Source organism: Eurosta solidaginis, chromosome 3 (genome assembly GCF_040869045.1).
Source record: "Eurosta solidaginis isolate ZX-2024a chromosome 3, ASM4086904v1, whole genome shotgun sequence".
Lineage (NCBI taxonomy): Eukaryota > Metazoa > Arthropoda > Insecta > Diptera > Tephritidae > Eurosta > Eurosta solidaginis.
In genome coordinates this window covers 154,243,592-154,265,670 of record NC_090321.1, presented here as the reverse complement: position 1 = coordinate 154,265,670, position 22,079 = coordinate 154,243,592, and the positions used below count along the sequence as shown (strand labels likewise).

Sequence of the window (22,079 nt, the reverse complement as noted above, 5' to 3'; positions counted from 1 at the left end):
CCTGGGAACAACTATCAGTTTCTTCTTGCATTGACCATCCTCACTCTCCCATACTCGATGCAAGCAACCGGATATCAATTCTAAACTGTTCCACTGTGCCCAATATGACTTCGCAATGGGACTCTCTGCTGACATCTCCTCTCTACTTGGTCTTTCGTTTCGTTCGAGCCCTCATAGCGCATAATCCTTCTCTGCATATCGATCCCGATGTCATGGTCAACTAAGAAGTCCACTCCCAATATGACTTCATGAACGATCTCTGCCACAACGAATTTGTGTAAAACCGTGACCTTACCAATTAAGACTTCACAGATCACTTCTTCCTGGACTTGGTTATACTCGTCAGTGACCGTACGCAACCTTGCTCCAGGTAATGGCTTTACTCTCCTGTTGACCAAATCAGATCGGATCAAGGAATAAGATGCGCCCGTATCTACAGTCGGTACACGTTCTTTGCCGTCCACATTTCCTCTGACGGTAAGACTGCTCGATTTTCTTCCAATTTGCGAGACAGATATCACAGGACATTCAATAGCTGTGGCAAGTTCTCGATCTTTACATCTGACGCGCTCTTGCGTATCTCCTCCAGCTTTGCGTTCACGACCAGCCAAGTCGGTACTACCAGGACCGAGATCGCAAGGACGTGCAATGTGACAGGGCTTCCCGCATTTGAAGCATTTTATAACTCTATCATTCCGCTTTTGCGATCCTTTCAGCGCCTCCAATATTGCGTCTACTCACCCTGGCCTTTCTACTTCCACACGGCATGCTTTGAAAACTGGCTTACACAGAAGCGAAGCTGTTTCCTGAATCAGTGCATGAGATACCGTTTCTGTGAATGTAGGTTTGGGGTTTGCATATGTCGCTCGCTTCGTTTCCACATCCCGTATGCCATTTATAAAACTTTGGATTTTGACCCTTTCAGTGTATTCCACGGGTGCGTCCGCATTTGCTAGATGAGCCAATCTTTCAACATCCGAGGCAAACTCTTGCAAAGTTTCGTTAGCTTTTTGGTAGCGATTTTGCAATTCTATTTGGTAGATCTGTTTCCTGTGTTCGCTTCCGCACCGCCGTTCTACAGCAGCCAATGCTTCATAACTGTTCCGTTCGTACTCTGGGATGGTCTGTAAGATTTCCGCAGCTGGTCCTTTTAAAGCTACGAACAATGCAGCAACTTTATATTCAGCATTCCAGTTGTTCACTGTTGCGGTCTTCTCAAACTGTAGCTTAAAGACCTGCAAAGGAACAGAACCGTCAAAGGATGGTGTTTTTACCTTTGGATTACTCGCTGAAATTGCTGGGCGATTTAGTTGCAACTGCTCGATACGTCCTCTCAAAGCATCCACCTCGGCGTCGATTTTTTCTTCAAACTGAAAAAATTTTTGTATCTTGCGCCTCCAACTTTGAGAAAATACGTCCTCTTGCTCTTCCAGTTGGGCAGAGATCTGCGATGATATCTGTGATGAAATTTGCGCCGACATTTGGGATATTCGTGCCTCTTGTGCTTCAATCTTCGCTGTTATACGGTTCTCCCGCGATTCCAGCTGAGATGACATTTGCGACGACATTTTGGATATACGTGTCTCCTGTAATTCCATCTTGGATGTTATTTGCGACGACATTTCTGAAATGCGTGCCTCCTGTATTTCTAATTGTGATGCCATATATGTCTTCTTTTCTTCCAGTTGAGATCACATTTGCGACGACATTGATGTTAATGTCGATGTTTGTGCTGATATTGCAGCCAATATCATGTTCAAGTCTGTGCTGGTAACTGTCTGCGATGTTTCGTTTTTCTCTTCAATTTTTGTTGTTGATTCTTCCACATCAGGATAAAAGACATACTCGTCCACATTAATTCCTTCCAATTCCATAGCCTCTCGTAGTCGTGCCTGAAGTTCGAGTTTATTGCCGGTTGTATTCAATCCACGGCTCTCCAGCTCCTTCTTCTGTTGCTGGATCTTCAATTCACTCCACTTTGCCATGTCCTTGTTGTATTCAAAATCTTCGGAATTTATTCAACAATTCCTCTTCTGACACCAATTGTAACGAATTTACTGAAATTCCGCTTATTCCAAATCCTCTACTAACGTTCGAATCACTAAACTGTTGAATAAATAACTCCACTATTCATTAATGCAAAATGGCATTTATTAAAGTACTATACAATAACACTTCTACTTCTCGACAGATACTGATTACTGATTCTCAGCTTTACCTCCTTTTATACTCTGTGATTACTCGTTCGCATAATTCTAGGCGTTTCTATTTCTAGAATTTACTAGTCATTTACCAGCTATAAATTTCTCAGCTATAACTACAGATGCACGATTGTTATAGCTTCTCGCATAGCCAATGCTCGTTTATATGTGAGTGTTACTTTCACAGATGATTGCCTACTTTAGGGGGGTATCTCAGATATATGCATGTGTTTGTGCGTTGCTCTCCGCTGCTTGTATGGACATAGGTATAGACATAATGATTGATGTGTTGGTGTGCATACAAGTCACTGCTTAGTATTGGCTTAGAGATGATAGAATCCCTTAGTGTTGCTAACATTCGTCACAATATGTATAGATAAGATAAGATATAGATAGATACATAAGTGATGTGTAGGAAATTTCTTATTGTAAATTAAATCTACGGAATAAAAAAAAAAGTGCGGAAAAGGCAAAAAATATGTTTGTTCAATAGGGAAATGGATAGGGATGGGGATAGGGACTTACCTTATAAACGCCTTACATATGTCCAGTAGTCTAACATTAATACTTCCAAAGATATTGAGTAAGATAAATCCCATTTGTATGGGAGGTGCCAAGCCCCCTTCTCCGATTTAAAAAAAAAGTACATAGGAACCATGCGCGGCCATGTACCTGACCTGTGTGTAAGTTTGGTTAAAATCCGTCCACCCGTTTGAGCGTCAAGCGGCGACAAGAAAAAAAGTGTTTACTTTTTATAATATTGTAACGAATTTGCTGCAAATCCTCTTATTTGCAACCCTCCGCTAAGTTCGTATCGCTAAACTGTTGAATAAATAACTCCAATATGTAATAATGCAAAATGGCCTTTATTCAAGTACTTCACAATAACACTTGTACTTTGCAACGAATAGCTTACTTAATAACCAAACTGATTCACAGCTCAAATGAAACTCTACTATTCAAAATAATACTGCTATAGCTCGCTAGATAGCGCTTAATCCAAATCTCAAATCAAACTGAATTACTTCTTACTCGCCTGCCCCGCTTTTATAGTTTACGCTGCATACTTCTAGGCTCTTCGATTTCCAGAAGTTACTAGTTAGTTCGGCTACAAAATCGCCAGCCACAACTACGTGCACAAATTATTGCTCTCTCTTGTGACAACTCAGATAAGATATATGCATGTGTTTGTGCATTGCCGCTCCGCTGCTCGTATACGTACATATGTGTAGACGCAATTATTTATTCGTTTATGTAGATACATAATGATTGAATTATTTATGTGAATGTTTGTAGTTTACAGTCTCTCGCGCATACATTGGCGTATAAGTAAATGCATCTGTGTGTGACATATTTCGGCTGCCTTATATATGTGTATACATGATTTGATTATTGACGTAAATACTGCTTATCGTGGCTTTGGCATCGCCTTAGTGATGGTATAACTTAGTGATGTTAATATTCGTGACACTGCCCTCCACCTAAGTCTGATCGTCCCGGTCAGACAAATCTCTCGATCTAAACGCTGCTAATCTCTCCAAATGAACCACTTTCATTTTGGTTCGTGGTTTGGTAGTGGTTTGTATGCGGTACACTACATCGTTGATCCGTTTTACAACTTTGTATGGGCCTTCCCAGTTACACTGCAATTTCGGGGACAAACCTTTTTTTCGTTGTGGGTTGTATAGCAGCACCAAATCTCCTTCCTGAAACCCTTCCGAGTTAATTGCTTTATCGTACCTCGCTTTCATCTTGTCACTCATAATCTTTGCTCGTTGCCTTACCAGATCGTGTATCTCTCTCAGCTCTTCTTCCAAGACACCAGTGGATTTCTTGACATTCCTCTCCGCATCGGCATCTATCCCACACTTCAAATCAGCTGGCAGTCGAAGGTTATTGCCAAAAATTACCTTTGCGGGAGTTTGGCCCGTTGTGTCATGTACTGCCGATCGGTAGGCCATCAAGAATAATGATATGTGTGTATCCCAGTCCTTATGGTACTTGTCTACAACTTTCCTTAAATGCTCCTCCAATGTTCTATTGAAGCGTTCCACTATACCATCGGACTGAGGATGCAATGCAGTTGTCCGTGTTTTTCGAATGCCCAACTTCTTGCACATTTCTTGGAACACAGCTGATTCAAAATTCCTGCCTTGGTCACAATGTAACTCCACTGGTACACCATACCTTGCAACCCATTCGTTTTTTACCACTTCTGCTACTGTTTCTGCTTCTTGGTTTGGGATTGGGTATACCTCTGGCCATTTACTGAAATAATCCATAACCACCAGTACGTAGGAAATGGACCTGCGACATCCATGGCGATCCTTTCAAATGGTGCACCTGAAATATACTGCTTCATCTGGCCATGACTTCGGGTTTTGGGCCCTTTCGCTCTGTTGCATACCTCGCAGTTGGCAATCCAGTCGGTGATCGACTGACGGCAACCAACCCAATAGAATCTCTGCTTAATTTTTTCGGGTGTCTTCGTGATTCCAAGATGACCTCCACTTGGCCCATTGTGCAGCTCGCTGAGCACGTCAGGAATCCTCTTCCTGGGAACAACTATCAGTTTCTTCTTGCATTGACCATCCTCACTCTCCCATACTCGATGCAAGCAACCGGATATCAATTCTAAACTGTTCCACTGTGCCCAATATGACTTCGCAATGGGACTCTCTGCTGACATCTCCTCTCTACTTGGTCTTTCGTTTCGTTCGAGCCCTTGCATAACATGTGACAGATCTGTATCTTCTAGCTGACACTTTCTTAGTTGTTCCTTGTCCCATTCATTCGTACACGTTATAGTCATTAGCCGGACATCTATAATGTCTTCTTTAGCCTCGGCCTTTGAGCAGTGCTTGCATTCCAGACTACATGGTCTTCGTGACATTGCATCAGCATTTCCATGGGTACTACCTTTTCGATGCTCAATGGAAAAGTCGTAGCTTTGTAGTCGCTCGATCCACCGTGCCAATTGTCCTTCCGGATTACGGAACTGCAGAAGCCATTTCAACGCTGCGTGAGCTGTCCTGACACGGAATCGCTGGCCGTAGAGGTATTTGTGAAAATGTTTAATGCACTCTACCAATGCCAACAGCTCTCTCCGCGTAACACAGTAGTTCCTCTCTGGTTTTCCAATCGAACGGCTGTAATATGCAACTACCTTCTCCTGTCCATCGACCAGTTGTGATAAAACGCCTCCTATAGCATAACCACTCGCATCTGTATCTAGAATAAATGTTGCTCCTGGAATCGGATATGCTAACATTGGAGCAGTGCACAAACGCTCCTTCAATGTTTGGAAAGCCACTTCTTGCTCCTTCTTCCATTCAAAAGCTTTGTTTTTTCTTGTAAGCTCATGGAGGCTATGGGCTACGCTGGAAAAATTTGGTACAAATCGGCGGTAATATGTGCACAGCCCAAGAAAACTTCTCAATTCATGTAGGTTCTGTGGTCTTGGCCAATCTTTTACAGCCTCTATTTTTTCGTTCGCAGTGCAGATGCCCTCTGTCGTTACCTTGTGACCCAAATAATTGACTTCCTTTTTAAACAGCGCACACTTTTTGGGACTTAACTTCAGACCAGCGCCAGCTATTCTCTGGAAAACTTCCTCCAAGTTCTTAAGATGTTCATCAAAGTTCTTGCCCAATACGATGATGTCGTCCAGGTACACCAAGCATGTTTTCCAATATAGTCCTTTCAGTACCTGGTCCATGAGTCTCTCAAAAGTAGTTGGTGCATTACAAAGTCCAAAAGGCATCACTGTAAATTGCCAAAGACCATCACCGACACTGAAGGCTGTTTTCTCTTTATCTTCCTCCTTCACCTCCACTTGCCAGTAGCCGCTTTTCAAGTCCAGCGTGGAAAACCATTTCGTACCAGATAGCGAGTCCAGAGTGTCGTCAATTCTTGGCAATGGGTAGCTATCCTTTTTCGTTACGTCATTCAACTTCCGGTAGTCCACGCAAAACCTCATTTTTCCATCCTTCTTTTTTACAAGTACTACCGGTGAGCTCCATGGAATAGCTGATGGTTCGATGACGCCGCTGTCGCTCATTTCTTGAATGATTTGACTCACACCTTCCCGCTTCGCCAGTGGAACACTACGTGGAGCTTGACGGATCGGCCTCGCATCTCCAGTGTAAATTTGATGCTTCACAACGTTGGTGCGGCATGGTTTAGAATCATCCTGGTCAAATATGTTCGCATACTTTAGGAGCAGTTGTTTTGCCTTACTCTGATATGCTTCCTCTAGCCCCTGCATCCATGCCGTGATGTCATTTGAAAGATCAGTATTACTAGCTGAAACGTGTTCCTGGAGCTGTTCACAGTTAATAACTACTTCAGCCTCTTGGCATCTTCCCAAAATAGCTCCTTTAGTCAGTTTGAGTGGTGACTTGAACTCATTGAGTACTCTTACCGGAATATGTCCATCTTGTTTTGTCATAGCCAGGGTTTTCCCTACAAGTATGTTTAGTGCTGATTTCTTTGCTGCTTCGACAACCCACAATTTGTTTGTCCCACAATCTCCATCAACCTTTGCCCAGATGACTGCTTCTGATTTTGGTGGTATTTGCTGACTCTCTTCCACCAGCACTCGTTTACTACTGTAGCCTCTCTCGTAGCCGAAATTAAGTGGCACATCCATGTTCTTATATCGCATCTTCTTGCTTTGCATATCGATTTTGATGCCTTGGTTGATTAAGAAGTCCACTCCAATTATGATTTCATCAACAATACCTGCCACTATAAAATTGTGAAGTACCGTGACGTTCCCAATTGCTACTTCACATTCTACTTCTCCAATTACCTGGGTGTCTTCTCCAGTGGATGTACGCAATATTGCTCCATGCAATGGTTTTATCTTCTTGTTGACTAAATCCGCTCAAATGATGGAATGAGATGCACCCGTATCTACAGTCAGTAAACGTTCCTTTCCATCCACATGTCCTCCGACAGTAAGATTGCTCCTCCTTCTTCCAACTTGTGAGATAGAGATTATGGGGCATTAAATTGAGGGAGTCAGCTGTCGCCCCTTGCTGCTGACTCGCTTTAGTTTAACGATTGATTTGTCTTGGAGATTTGCTCATCTCCTTCTGCTCTGCGTTTACGACCACCCACATTGTTGGAACTGTTAGGGTTGGTGTTGCAATAGCGCGCAATATGCCCTGGCTTTACACACTTAAAGCATTTGACTGCATCATTATTCTTCTGCTGCGTACCCTTCAATGCTTCCAAAATTGCGTCTACCCAGTCTGGCTTTTCCACTTCCACGCGATGAGCTTTGTACGCTGGCTTACTCAAAAGTGAGGCTGTTTCCTGAGTCAGTGCATGCGATACCGTTTCAGCAAACGTTAGTTTTGGATTCGCATATGTAGCCCGCTTCGTTTCCACATCTCGCATGCCATTTATGAAGCTCTGGATTTTTACCCTTTCAGTGTATTCCACGGGTGCGTCTGCATTTGCAAGATGAGCCAATCTTTCAATATCTGAAGCAAACTCCTGCAATGTCTCATTTGCTTTTTGGTAGCGGTTTTGCAACTCAATTTGGAATATCTGTTTCCTATGCTCGCTTCCGTAACGTCTCTCTAAAGCGTACATCAATGTTTCGTAGTGGTTCCGCTCATACTCTGGGATAGTCTGTAAGATTTCCGCGGCAGGCCCTTTCAGTACCACGAACAGAGCTGCAACTTTATCTTCAGCATTCCATTGGTTCACTACTGCGGTCTTCTCAAACTGTAGCTTAAAGACCTGAAAAGGAAAAGAACCGTCAAAGGATGGTGTTTTTACTTTTGGATTACTCGTTGAAACTGCTGGGCGATTTAGTTGCAACTGCTCGATACGTCCTCTCAAAGCATCCACCTCGGCCTCGATTTTTTCTTCAAACTGTAAAATTTTTGTATCTTGCGCCTCCAACTTCAAGGAAATACGTCCTTCTTGCTCTTCCAGTTGAGCAGAGATCTGCGCTGATATTTGTGCCGACATTTCGGATATTCGTGCCTCTTGTGCTTCAATCTTCGATGTTATACGGTTCTCCTGCGATTCCAGTTGAGATGACATATACGTTTTCTGTTCTTCCAGTTGAGATGACATATACGTTTTCTGTTCTTCCAGTTGAGTTTCCATCTTGGATGCCATATATGTCTTCTGTTCTTCCAGTTGTGATGCCATATATGTCTTCTGCTCTTCCAGTTGTGATGACATTTGTGACGACATTGATGCTACTGTCGATGTTTGTGCAGATATTGCAGCCAATATCATGTTCAAGTCTGTGCCGGTAACCGTCTGCGATGTTTCGTTTTTCTCTTCAATTTTTGTTGTCTCCTCGCCATCAAGATGAAAGACATACTCTTCCACATCAATTCCTTCTGCTTCCATTGCCTCTCTTAGCCGTGCCTGAAGTTCGAGTTTAACGCCGCTTGTATTCAATGCACGGTTCTCCAACTCCTTCTTTAGTTGCTGGATCTTTAATTCACTGAACTTTGCCATGTCCTTGTTGTCCTCTGGAATTTATTCAACAATTCCTCTTCTGACACCAATTGTAACGAATTTGCTGCAAATCCTCTTATTTGCAACCCTCCGCTAAGTTCGTATCGCTAAACTGTTGAATAAATAACTCCAATATGTAATAATGCAAAATGGCCTTTATTCAAGTACTTCACAATAACACTTGTACTTTGCAGGGAATAACTTACTTAATAACCAAACTGATTCACAGCTCAAATGAAACTCTACTATTCAAAATAATACTGCTATAGCTCGCTAGATAGCGCTTAATCCAAATCTCAAATCAAACTGAATTACTTCTTACTCGCCCACCGCTTTTATAGTTTACGCTGCATACTTCTAGGCTCTTCGATTTCCAGAAGTTACTAGTTAGTTCGGCTACAAAATCGCCAGCCACAACTACGTGCACAAATTATTGCTCTCTCTTGTGACAACTCAGATAAGATATATGCATGTGTTTGTGCATTGCCGCTCCGCTGCTCGCATACGTACATATGTGTAGACGCAATTATTTATTCGTTTATGTAGATACATAATGATTGAATTATTTATGTGAATGTTTGTAGTTTACAGTCTCTCGCGCATACATAGGCGTATAAGTAAATGCATCTGTGTGTGACATATTTCGGCTGCCTTATATATGTGTATACATGATTTGATTATTGACGTAAATACTGCTTATCGGGGCCTTGGCATCGCCTTAGTGATGGTATAACTTAGTGTTGTTAATATCCGTGACAATATGTATAGAATAGATAAGATATAGATACATAAGTGATGTGTAGGAAATTTCTTATTGTAAATTAAGTCTACGGAATGAAAAAAAAGTGCGGAAAAGAAAAAAAATATGTTTGTTCAATAGGGAAATGGATAGGGATGGGGATAGGGACTTACTTTATATAACGCCTTACAAATTGTCAGTAGTCTAACATTAATACTTCCATAGATATTGAGTATGAAAGATCCCATTTCCGATTTCAAAAAGGGATACAAATAAGGATATATAATTACCTTATATAACGCCTTACTAAATTTCAGTATTCTAGGATTAATAGTTGCATAGATATTGAGTATGAAAGATCCCATTTGTATGGGAGGTGCCACGCCCCTTTTTCCGATTTCAAAAAGGGATAGGGATAGGGACTTACCTTACATAACGCCTTACCAAATTTCAGTAGTCTAGCGTTAATACTTCCGAAGATATTGAGAATGAAAAATCACATTTGTATGGGAGGTGCCACGCCCCCTTCCCCGATTTAAAAAAAAAATACATAAGAACCATGCGGGGCCATGTACCTGACCTGTGTGTAAGTTTGGTTAAAACCGTCCACGCGTTTGAGCGTCAAGCGGCGACAGGGAAAAAAGCAGTAAAAGTCTAGTTGAGGGGTCGACTGCTATTACGCTACCAAAAATATCGAGAGAGGTGTCAATCGACGTGCCTTGACATCAGTATTAGTTATCCGAAGGTGGAAAATAAAAATTTTAACTCGTTCAAAAGATATTAACGAAAAACCGAAAAATTACCCGCGGGTCCTTCCGAAAGCGGGGGTGGTATCCATAGTATTTTTGCGCAGAACACCTTTCTGTGTTGGCGGCCTTCGGCCGCGCTTATAAAAAATTACCCTGGGTGGGTCCAACACCGGTTTGGAGACCAAAAACCGCGCAAAACACAATTTTTTTTGTGGGTGCAACAACAACACAACAACTACATGAAAATCGTCAACTTCAACTGCAAATATCTCCGGCCAGAGATACAATTTTTCTTGTTCTCGAGGTCAATACGCGTCTTTGGACACCTCTCTCGATATTTTTGGACAGGTATTAGCTGTCGACCCCTCAACTAGACTTTTACCATTTTTTATAAGCGCGGCCGAAGGCCGCCAATGCATAGATCCCACCCCCGGTTTCGGAGCGCTCCGGGGCCATCTTTCGGTTTTTTGGAAATATCTTTTGACAGAAACAAAAAATTTTATTTCCGCTTTCGGATTCGTCTTCCTGGGTTGAAAACGCTTCTTTTGACACCTCCCGATATTTTTGGATAAGTTTTAGCAGTTGTGAGCTAAAGTAAAGAATTACCAAAAAAATATTAAAAGGTATAATTAGTGAGTTAATATTATTGGCGATCCTGCGTACCTGCGAATCTGTCCCATCAGTACTTATTTTATTTCAACCACCATCAACAACTTTTATTGAACATCCATCAATATATCTGCAGATACAAACTTATTTGGAATAATTCTATCAAGACCAATTTTATATGGATATTTCCCAAAAACGACCTATTTTAATTTAAAACAATTAAATTTTTCATTCTGGATTAGGGACTGGTATCAGTCTTAGACCATCCATAGTGACGAATTGTCGCACGTGATTAGTTATTACGTCCTGCACGAGGTGCCCCTGCTTCTACTGATAATGGCGGATCTAGAGAGGACAACTCGATAAAACCCGCACCCCTGAGTCATTGTGCCGAGCTCAGGGGAGGGAGGACCCTGTTAATGGTCAAGATCGGTACACAACGGTGACGAACTGGATTGTTGGGGATTTTGATTTTGACTCTGTTTTGGACTTGATGACTTTGGGCTGGTAGGTGCAGTATTCTGCCACCTCAGTAGGTCGGGGTGAAATCTTACAGAAATGGCTGGTAGGCAAATGCTGCACCTGCCCACGTCCCGTTAAAACCGTGGCGGGCCTCAAGGTACATTCCGGCTCCCTCGCCGTTAAGTTGGTGGTGTAGGTGCGGTTGAAAAATTTCCCGCTTTGCGTCCGGTCTGGCTCTGAACGCATTACCCATAAGGTACTGCGTCAACCCTCGCGAGGCCTCCCTGCGTGGCATAGATAACCCCGAGACCGTTGAAGGGCGATTACACAATCGGCTTCGGATAGCGGCCTTGAGGAGGGACTTTTTTTAGAATGGACAAGACTAACACGAATACGCCAAGTGTGGAGTGCGGAAGAAGAGCGGTTTTGATGGAAATCCGTCAAATCAATCTTCAGCATTCTAAGGCGGCTTCCGCGAATTTGTTTCTCTGCCTTGAAAAAGGCGGAGTGGATATAGTCCTTGTCCAGGAGCCGTGGCTGAGTAGCAACGGCAGAAAGATTTCTGGATTAAGGACTGGAAAATTCAACACCTTGGTGCATGGGGAGGCAGGTAGGCCTAGATCCTGTGTGCTTGTTAAAAAAGAGATTAAAGCTTTTATTCGCTCTAATTTCAGCAATGCTGACGTAACCACGGTCTGCCTCGAGCGAGGCAGTAATGAAATGTGGGTGGTCTCAGCGTACATGCCCCATCGGGACGTAGCGGGACCACCCCCTGCGATACTGGGCGAAATCATCGCTGACGCAAGGCGGAGAGGTGTTGGCGTGATCATCGGTGTCGATGCTAATGCCCATCATAGCATCTGGGGAAGCTCGGATACCAACACTAGAGGTGAGTCTTTATTTACTTTTACTGTAGATGAGGGGCTTTGTATATGCAATAGGGGGAATGACTCGACTTTTATTACTGCGGTAAGGGAGGAGGTCCTGGACTTCACCCTGGTTAGTAGAGAGCTGGAAGGTCGGATATCTGGCTGGAGGTTTCTCAACGAGCACTCCTTCTCTGATCACCGATATATTCAGGTGTCGCTGAACGAAGAACGTCCCGGTAAAATATCTTTTAGGAACCCCAAAAGTACTAACTGGGACTTGTTTGTAGAAAGCTGGGAGAGCTGTTGCCTGCGGCGCCTACCATTAGTTCGGACCTGTCCGAATCTGCGATAGACGTTTTGGTGTGAAACTTCACATCGGCAAGCAATATCGCATTTCAACTGTCCTGTCGATTCAAAACTTACAGGGGAAAGGGCAAGCCGCCCTGGTGGTCGGATTCTCTTGACGACCTAAGAGCGTCCAGTCGGCGGCTCTTCAACAGAGCCAGGAGGAGTAAACTACCCTAGGACTGGGAGCTCTATAAGGTGAGTCTGGGTATTTATAAATATGAAATAAGGATAGCCAAGCGAGATTCATGGCGAAGCTTCTGCAAACACGTAGAAGGCTGCAATGAATCGGCGAGGTTTAGAAAAATACTCTCTAGGAATCCCGCTCTTCTGGGGTATCTGAGAGATGATGGTGGGGACTGGTCGACGAGTAGAGAGGAAGGTTTTTACTGGATAATCATTTTCCCGATGTCCCAATTGCGCAGGGATCTTCGCCTACATGGTCGGCGGGCGTTGGCCATGCAGAAGTGCCTGCCATTCCAATACGGGAAAGTCAAATAACCTGGGCAATAGGGTCGTTCAAGCCCTATAAGTCTCCGGGCCCGGATGGAATCATTCCTGCGCAACTTCAACAGCCTTTGGGGACTTCCTGCCGCTGGTTGGCCATCATCTACTCTAACTGCCTCAGGCTTAACTATATCCCGAAGTCTTGGCCCTCGGTTATGGTTATTTTCATTCCGAAGGCCGGCAGAAGCTCTCTTGTATCACCTAAGGATTGCAGGCCAATCAGTCTCTCGTCCTTTCTTCTTAAGACCTTTGAGCGGTTGATTGACCTGTACCTACGGGAAAGGATACCTCGGGGGTTACTGTCGGCTTCACAACATGCGTACTGCAAGGGCAGATCGACGGAAACGGCTCTCCATTCGATTGTAAAGCAAATAGAGGGGTCCCTAGAACACAAAGAGTATACTCTGGGTGCCTTTCTAGACATGGAGGGGGATTTTACCAATGTCTTACCGGGGGCAATCAAAAGAGCTCTGGTGGGTTTAGGAGTCGAGGCGAATCTGGTTGAATTTATTAACAAGCCTCTATGCGGCAGAATTGTCGCAGTGGAGTGGGGAGGTGCCATAATTAAGAGGAAGGTGTGTACGGGAATGCCACAGGGGGGTGTCCTATCTCCTCTGCTCTGGGTTGTGGTAGTCAACGAGCTTCTTGTGGATCTGGAGACCAATGGTTGTCGGGTGGTTACCTATGCAGATGACCTCGCTATCCTAGTCAGAGGCAAATTTCTGGGCATCCTGCGCGATGTTCTGCAGGGCTACTTGGATACTGTGGCTAGGTTGGCTGAATCATGTGGTTTGGCGGTCAACGGGAAAAACGGAATTTGTTCTTTTTACAAGGAGATATAAGATGCCCGATTTCAGAACTCCCTCGATTGGGGGGGTACCGTTGGTACTTTCTAATAGGGTTACATATTTGGGGATTGTTTTGGACAAAGAACTGTCCTGGAGACCCAATGTGGAAGATCGGGCCAGGAAGGCCGCCGTTGCCTTGTACTGCTGCAGGGGGGCTCTCGTCAGGAGTAGTACACTGGTTTTATGAGATGGTGGTCAAACTGATTCTGCTATATGGGGTGCTGGTCTGGTGGAAAGCACTGGACACGGCGAGCACCTCCAAAATGTTAGTGTCAGTGCAACGGACGGCCTGGGACCGGTTAACTTGTTCACGGATGGGTCGAAGTTGGACGGAAAGGTTGGCGGGGGGGTCTTTTGTCAACAGCTAAATGTAAGCCGCAAGTTTAAGTTGGCTGAACACTGCAGTGTATTCCAAGCGGAAGTTGCTGCGATTAAGGATGCGGCGGATGGAATGCTATCCAGTGCAAATACGGTTAGGGAATTTAACATCTACTCTGATAGCCAAACGGCTATCAAGGCCTTGAGCTCAACTACAGTGCGATCGAGGGTGGTCTGGGAGTGCCTGACCTCGCTTGCGATTGCATCGAATTATTTTACAATTAAGATTATCTGGGTCCCGGGCCACAGTGATATCCCGGTTAACTGTCAAGCGGATCGCTTAGCCCGCATCGTTACAACTGAACCGGATGAAGATGGCTGTAGGGATTTCGCGATTCCGCTGGCCACCTGTGGGTTGCTCCTCCATAGCTGGGTCTCGAGTCAGCTCAGCAAACGTTGGGTGGACACCACGTCTTGCAGGGTAGCAAGAACTTTCTGGCCGAAAGTGGATGGCAGGAGGTCTGCTGAAATAATTGGGTTCACTAAGGCTCACCTATCAATGGTCATTGGGGTTTTGACGGGGCACTGTCCGATGGGTATCCATGCGGTACGTCTCAATATACTGGAAACTCCATCCTGCTGTAGCTGTATGGAGGACGATGAGATGGAATCACCAAATCACTTTATGCTTGATTGCCCAGCTTTTGCCAGAACTAGGCGAAAGTACTTCGGTCGCGACACACTTGGATCTCCCGATGATTTATCCAAAGTTGAGATCGGTATCATTCGGAGCTTTATCGTTGCTACTCAACGATTCTCTAAGTAGCTAGATCTAAGTCGCCGTTATTTTTGGTGTATGTGGTATCACAACGGACCTTCATGTTGTCCAAGTAAGCTATCCTTATCAGGACAGCTACCACCTAACCTAACCTATATTAGTGTGATCATACAAATATTTAAAAACAATTTTAAATATATAAATTATACGGGATTCCTAACCGCAACTTTAGTTATCATGGAACATTCTTAAATTAAAATTTGAAGCTACAATTTAATATTTAACGATCGCATACCAACAGAGTAGTTAAATAGTGCGATCAACAAAAACAGTGATTATTTAAACTAAAAATCTAGCGAAATATACATATGTCAAAAAATAAAACCGAAAAATATTTGTGGAAAACAATCATATATGTAATACTCCTATATTGCTACGTCAGGCTAGGTACACTCACAAACATCAGAGTGCCGATCATACCCTGCAAAAAGCGTGTGACCAAAAACGCACACAGCCACACGAATTTTTGACAGGGGTGACGATTTGGAATGAAAAACTGTGCAAATGAAATAGCATGCTTACAAATTTTGCTTTCCCACAATGTATCATGCTCTCTCGCACCTGTTATTTTTATAGGGATAGCAAAATACGTAATTTTTGCGTGCAAAAAAATCCGCCATTTCTAATTCAGCAGAGACAGCAAAACATTTGGTGGTGGAAAATTTTTCCAATTTTGAGAGTTTTAAGTGGAATATCTCCGGAAAGATTTAAAATTAAGGGGGAGTTCTCCAGATCACAAATATATATATTTAAAGTGCGCAAACTTATAATTTAAAAGTTATTTGGTGTTAAAGTTTGCACATTTCTATACAAATTTTATATGTGTATACGTATATATACATATGTGGCAGCACAGCTTTGTAATGTGATCAATAAAATATATATATATATATATATATATATATATATGTGCATGTTGCTACAAAAGCGCGATTGATTTAATAAAAACATTTATAATAAGTAAAAACAATGCAAAAATGAAATGTGAAATATACAAAAATGCAATAAAAGTTTATTGTTGCCAATTTATATAGATATTTATGTGGATTAAGGTTTTGAAAGATGTGTAAATTGTAATTTAAAGTGATATAGAAATTTGCTAAATATGCAAACTTTAACAACAAATAACTTTTAAATTATAAGTTTGCGCACTTCAAAATATATATATTTGTGATCGGGAGAACTCCCTCTTTCATTTGATACCAAGTTTTACCCCGAACTCGGGGGGTGCTATTCTAAAATTTTCCCAAAGTCTTTAAAATACAATGATTTTTGCTGTTTATTTCGACAAAAACTTTTGATTTGATATTTGTGCTCATCGAAAGAATTCACAATTATATAGCACCATGCACTTGTTCTAGCATTGTGCAAGGTTTCTCCCGTAGGGTCGCCCCTCCTAACTTAGGCCTGGTCCAATTAGGGACCTTGTACCTCTTTGTAAACAACACCATATGCAACTTCATCTGCGTAAACCGTAAGTTTTTCTGGTCCCTCGTAGAATCCCCTAAGCAATTGATTAATGACCAGCGTCCACAGCAGAGGTGATAGCACCCCTCCCTGCGGAGTGCCCCTGTCCACTAATTTCGTGGCCGCGTACAATCCCCATTGCGATGTAATCTTACTGCAGTTTAACATGCAGTCGATCCATCTGGGTAAGGCTGGATGTACTTTAACGTAATTAAGACCATCAATAATCGCCCATTTAGAAAGCCCCGGCAATGCTTAAGAAGACTTCTAGAGCATATTCCTTATATTCCAGGGCTTTTTCTATGTTTATTACCACCCTATACAATGCGGTGTCTACTGACTTGCCTTTGGTGTAAGCCTGTTGTGTTGTGGAGAGCAGCTTTTCATCCACGTTGCATTTTATGTACACATCTATCAGCCTCTCAAAGGGTTTGAGCAGAAATGATGTTAAGCTATTGGGTCTATAATCTTTGGGATACACGTGACCGATCTTCCCCGCCTTTGGTTGGAAAGCTACACGAGCATTTCTCCAAGAGTGCGGTACATTATTCAGTTTATGCACCCATCGAATATTATTTTAAGCCATCCCACGACTGCCCTACTTGAAACTTGTAGCATGGCCGGACATGTACCATCTGAGCCCGGCGATTTCACCACCACTACGAGGTCCTCATTAGTGTAATTAGGCAGCATATATGAATACAGCTGTTTCCTTATCATTACTACAGCTCGCACCCGTCCTTCCGTTTGCGCATAGTAAACGCCAAATCCGCGCGCGCTAAGTCCAGAAACCTTTCCTCCCGATGGAAGCCACGGCTCCTGGATCAGCGCGTTAGGAGGAGGAGTTCGCTCGACGCCACTTTACTGTGTTGGAGGTTTATCTGTAGGACTCGCAGCACCAATGGGCTGCTTGTCCCCTCCAGCACCTTCATCGTGACGTCGTCGTCCTCCCCTAGCCCTTTTGGGTTAGAGTGTTCGAAGCCCCCTTCAGCCTCTTGTACCTGTTGTGCCGGGTGTTCCTCTGTGCGACTCACAGCACCATCTGGCTGTTGCTCCCCTTCTAACACATTCGGGGTGACGTGGGCTACCTCCACCTGTATTTTTCCCTTAGGCTTTTGAGGTCCTTTTCGACTTCGCCCACGTCCAGCGTGTTAGGACTTTAATACCCGCGACTTCTTTTCCTGAGTCGCATATACATTTTGCCTGTTCCTAAGGACATTTTTCCAAGCTGCGTGTACAATATATCCTCTGCCTGCTTGTTTATTTAGAAGCTGTATAACTGACCTTCCTCCGTAGGCCGAGATACAGTAAGTACCTTCCAATCCTGTGTCGGTATGTTCGGATTCTGATTCTGCAAAAGTCGCAGTGTATCCTCCGACTTCATCACGCATGGTATCCATACCTTAACTTTTGGTACCTTGGGGATTTGCGCTTTATCCACCATCTCAAAACGCGCGTTCGTGCCCTGCCTTTGGAGGTTTGGAACCACTTCCTCCAGCCATCGCAAGCTCGCGATGTTGTCGCACGCTATCATCTTCATACCATTATACCATCCCCCGAATCAAATGTTGGAAGGAGTTTACTTGGTTATTCCCGCATCATCTTAAGCATTAAGCTAATAAGCTCCTCTTCTACAGATCTCCACCTTTCACTAGTCATCTGTTCGAAAGGACTGCTACGATCAACCAGCGCCACAGTCAATGACTGCTTTGCCACATCACTCATCTTCTCGGGAACAGCCGGCGTCTTAGTGTTATTTCCCTTTGGCACCTCCGAGAAAGCCGGAGTCTTAGCTCCCTTTAGTACCTCCGAGAAAGTCGGAGTCTTAGCGGTATCTTCCTTTGGCTTATCTCCTACTTCCATAGTTGGAACTTCCCTCTGACTCGCAGCCTTCGAGGTAGTTGCTACCTCGCTATTGGGGCCCATCTGTCTTACAGCTTTGGGCCTACTTGTATTGTCTATGGGACTGCCCTGCGTCGCGGCTCTGGGACTGGGCCTTTTCTGCCTCTTGAAAGCAGGCTTGTCGCCTTCCACTGAACGTTGCTTTTTCATTCTGCCATTCGACGCTTCTTCCTCCTCATACCGGTTGCAGAACCGAGGGTTTCTCGCAGCAAACCTTTTGAACTGCCGTCGACCTACTTCTACCGCCTCATGAGCCCATGCCAAGCGCTCGATCTCCTCTTCTGTTGGGTCCACCACTGCTCCCAAGCGTTGTACAATTCTTAGTACTGCACGGTACTTCGAGAGAGCTCTTTGCTCCGTACCCTTCTACTCCTTTTTCATTTGTGTGCTTCTGCAATACGGAGTTCATTGAATCAGCACTACTCTCGCTCCCTGAGTCCGACGCATCGCTTAATGCGTATTTGTCGTCCTTGGCTTGCGCCTCAGTCCTCTTCTTATCCTCGTCCTTATGAAAATTAAGTAATGAGTCGTTCATCTTGGTCGTACGACCACCAGCCCGACAAGGCGGGCTCAGCGATCCAGTATTATATACGGGGAAAGAACCGTCAGCCACAGCAGCGCCCCCTACTGTGGTTAGGCTATCAATACTTCCCGAGGTGGTCCGGTATCGAGAAGGCTCCGTTCGAATACAGCCGAATTTATCCCCTGGCTACAAATCTTCCAATAGGCACGGTCCGCATAACACCCTGGATTAGGGGGTTGGCAGTTCTTGGTCACCGACATCCCGCCGCCCTCCTATGAGGCGAAACGGCGTAGATGCCAGTCCTAAACAGCTCCTCCTCATAGTCGGGCGCTATGGAGATCGGCTAAGACCTCACACCAACGACGATTTTCGTTACAATTGCTAGTGCATGCTCTCCAAGATGTAGATCCTGATCGAAAGTCACACCCAAAATTTTAGGGTGTAAGACAGTCGGTAGGGTAATGCCATATGGTCGACATTTAGCGCGGTCATGTTTTAAATAAGGTCACCGATGATTTGGTTGGTGACAACATCAGGTTTCGCGAGGCGACAAAACTGGAGAGATTGGGGAGATAGCTGTTTATTTTATTACAAAGCTCATCGATGTAGGAAACAATAGCATAGGCGTAGAAGAAATAGTGACTCCTGGTGGTAAAGGTAGCTATTGATATGTAGAAGTTAAGCAGAAGTTTGAATATGAGTTTTTTTAAGTTATAGCAAAAAAAGCGTTGAGGATTTTTAATATCTTACCAGGTACCTTCGTACATGTTTCTAAGAATGAAGAATAAAACCTATTCAAACTCAATTTTCACCAGGACAAAGCCGCTGAGACTTCGCTATACTTTAACATACAATACGTTACCCCATTTTAGCACAACTATCATTTTTTGATTTTATTAAATTTTATAAAATGTTTCTTCCTCTACAGTTCTATTTCGGTATTGGATGGTAAATATGGCTTTCGCATTTTCTCCATCAATAACTGTGAAAAGGTGGAAGAAATCTATGCTTGTAAATCTCACATATTATCTTGGTCGATCGTTTCTTCAATAGCTGATGGTGACAGCAGAGAAACCTAACTGTGTACAAAGGTTACACTTCAAAAAGAATCAAAATATCTGCCATTCCGTATACGGCTCAAATACCCACAGTATATGAATGAATCGATTGCACCTAATTGTCTGCCTAACGGATAGTATACATATTCATCAAATCGAAAATATTGCACCAAACGAACTGGGTCTGAATACTGAAACAGTACACATATTCAAAATCGATGAGGAGGCTGTGATGATGGTATAGGGTGAGTTGTTGAATAACATACGAAAACCACTTTAACCCATCTATATATTTGCATTACAGCTAAAGCTTTACAAACAGCAAAAATTGCTGGCGCCAAGCAATTGGAAAAGGCAGTGAAGCATTCATCACACTGTACGGATGGTGTAAAGTTAGAAACTGCTGTTGTAACAGCTGCCACCGACACAACGGTCATCTCTACTTCGCCGAGTAGCGGCTCGTCCGACTTCTATCGAAGACAGTATAATCATATCTTTTGCCAACACAGGTTAGCGATGTGCTTGCACAGGAAATGATTTCAATTGGAAAACAAAAACCAAATAAGAGAATTTTTTTATTATTAAAGTATTTACTTTTCTGTATATCAACAGTATTAATTTAAGTTGCAATATCACGTACATATGTAATAAGGGATGTGATACGATTGCTGTCGGAATTAGATTTGAAACCAACAAATACTCCTGCTAAGGGTTGCAGAATTATTGCTTGAATAATTAGATTTAGAACAATAATAAGTCTGACTTAATTACAAGTCGTACATTTTTAAGTTCATCAATTACGACAGCAATCGGATTCCACGACACCTTTGAATATTCTTGATCTGAAAAAAGAGTAAACCTCATCTGAATTTTTACTAAGCTTTAAGTTGTAGATTATTCAAATAATTGGAGTTTTTTCTAAAGCTTAAAATTATTTTCTGCTCTCTTAGAAAAGATTTCAATTGGAAAACAAAAACCAATTAAGAGAGTTTATGTTATTATTAAAGTACTTACTTTTCTTTATATCAATTGTATTAATTTAAATTGCAATATCACGTACATATATAATAAGGGATGTGATACGATTGCTATCGGAATTAAATTTGAAACCAATCAATACTCCTGCTAAGGGTTGCAGAATTATTATAATAAGGTATGTGTCAATACTCCTGCTAGGGTTTCAGAATTATTGCTTGAATGATTAGATTTAGAACAATAATAAGTGTGACTCAATTACTAGTCTAATTTTTTTTTTTACTTTATTACTTTCAAATTCAATTACGACAACAATCCGATTCCACGACACCTTTGAATATTATTCTTGATTTGAAAACAAGAGTAAATCTAATCTGAATTTCTACTTAGCTTTAAGTTGTAGACTTAAATTTATTCAAATAATCAAATTTTGTATTCGAAACCATGTAAACAACTCAAATTATACATGAATATAACACACTTCTGAATTGTCCAAATGTAAAGTTAGCTGCAGCAGCAATATAACTCAAAGCAATTAATATATTTTTATGTTATTATTAAAGTACTTACTTCCTTTTTATATTAAATGTATTAATTTAAGTTGCAATTTCATGAATATATGAGGCTCCAAGATGCAAAACCAGATGAATCCATGATATGTAAAACATAGAAAAGCACAAAAAAGCTGAAATTTTGTAAATTGTTATGAATTTTCAACACGGGTTTTTAGAATGTTGCTAGGCGATGCAATATGGTCGCAATTTAAATATTATTTAAAAAATTTTTAAATATCTGGTTTTGCATCTAGGCGCCTCATATATTCTTTTTTTGGCAAAAATTGACTAAATCTAATGATATGTTTTAAATAAATGTTTATATTATATGTTATGTTTGGTTATTATAATTAAAAATAAATATTGAAAATTAAACTTTTTTGGTTCATATTTTATTCTCGTGGCTGCTACAGGTAAAGTAAATCGGCAGGTAAAATTCAAGTTATGTGGCGGTTATATAAACGGTAAAACCGCAGTAAAATTGATTGTCAAATGCCTCGAAAATGTAGAGGAAAAAACCGAAAATTTGACCGCCTTTTGACGCGCATTGTGACGTGTGTGAGCAGAGCAGAGTAACCGCCTTCGGATTATTAATACCGATATCAAGACGCGTCGTTTGACAC

The 22,079-nt window shown here is 42.5% G+C and overlaps 1 protein-coding gene and 1 long non-coding RNA gene across 9 annotated transcripts in view; one reads left to right on the top strand and one right to left on the bottom strand.

Annotated features, from left to right (window-relative positions):
• The window catches only part of LOC137244393 (protein transport protein Sec24C-like), an 81,714-nt gene that overhangs the window by 10,057 nt on the left and 49,578 nt on the right, over positions 1–22,079 (bottom strand). The window contains exon 9 of one of the 8 annotated variants that reach the window (XM_067773358.1): positions 19,521–19,530. The exons of the other annotated variants lie outside the window; for them this stretch is intronic. The gene's annotated coding sequence lies outside the window, so the exon portion shown is untranslated. Of the gene's footprint in view, positions 1–19,520; positions 19,531–22,079 lie in introns of those variants that run through there. 8 annotated transcript variants of the gene reach the window in all.
• Positions 19,021–21,831, top strand: LOC137244398 (uncharacterized). The gene is made up of 2 exons (XR_010950964.1): positions 19,021–20,172; positions 20,232–21,831. It is a non-coding gene; the product is annotated as an uncharacterized lncRNA (long non-coding RNA).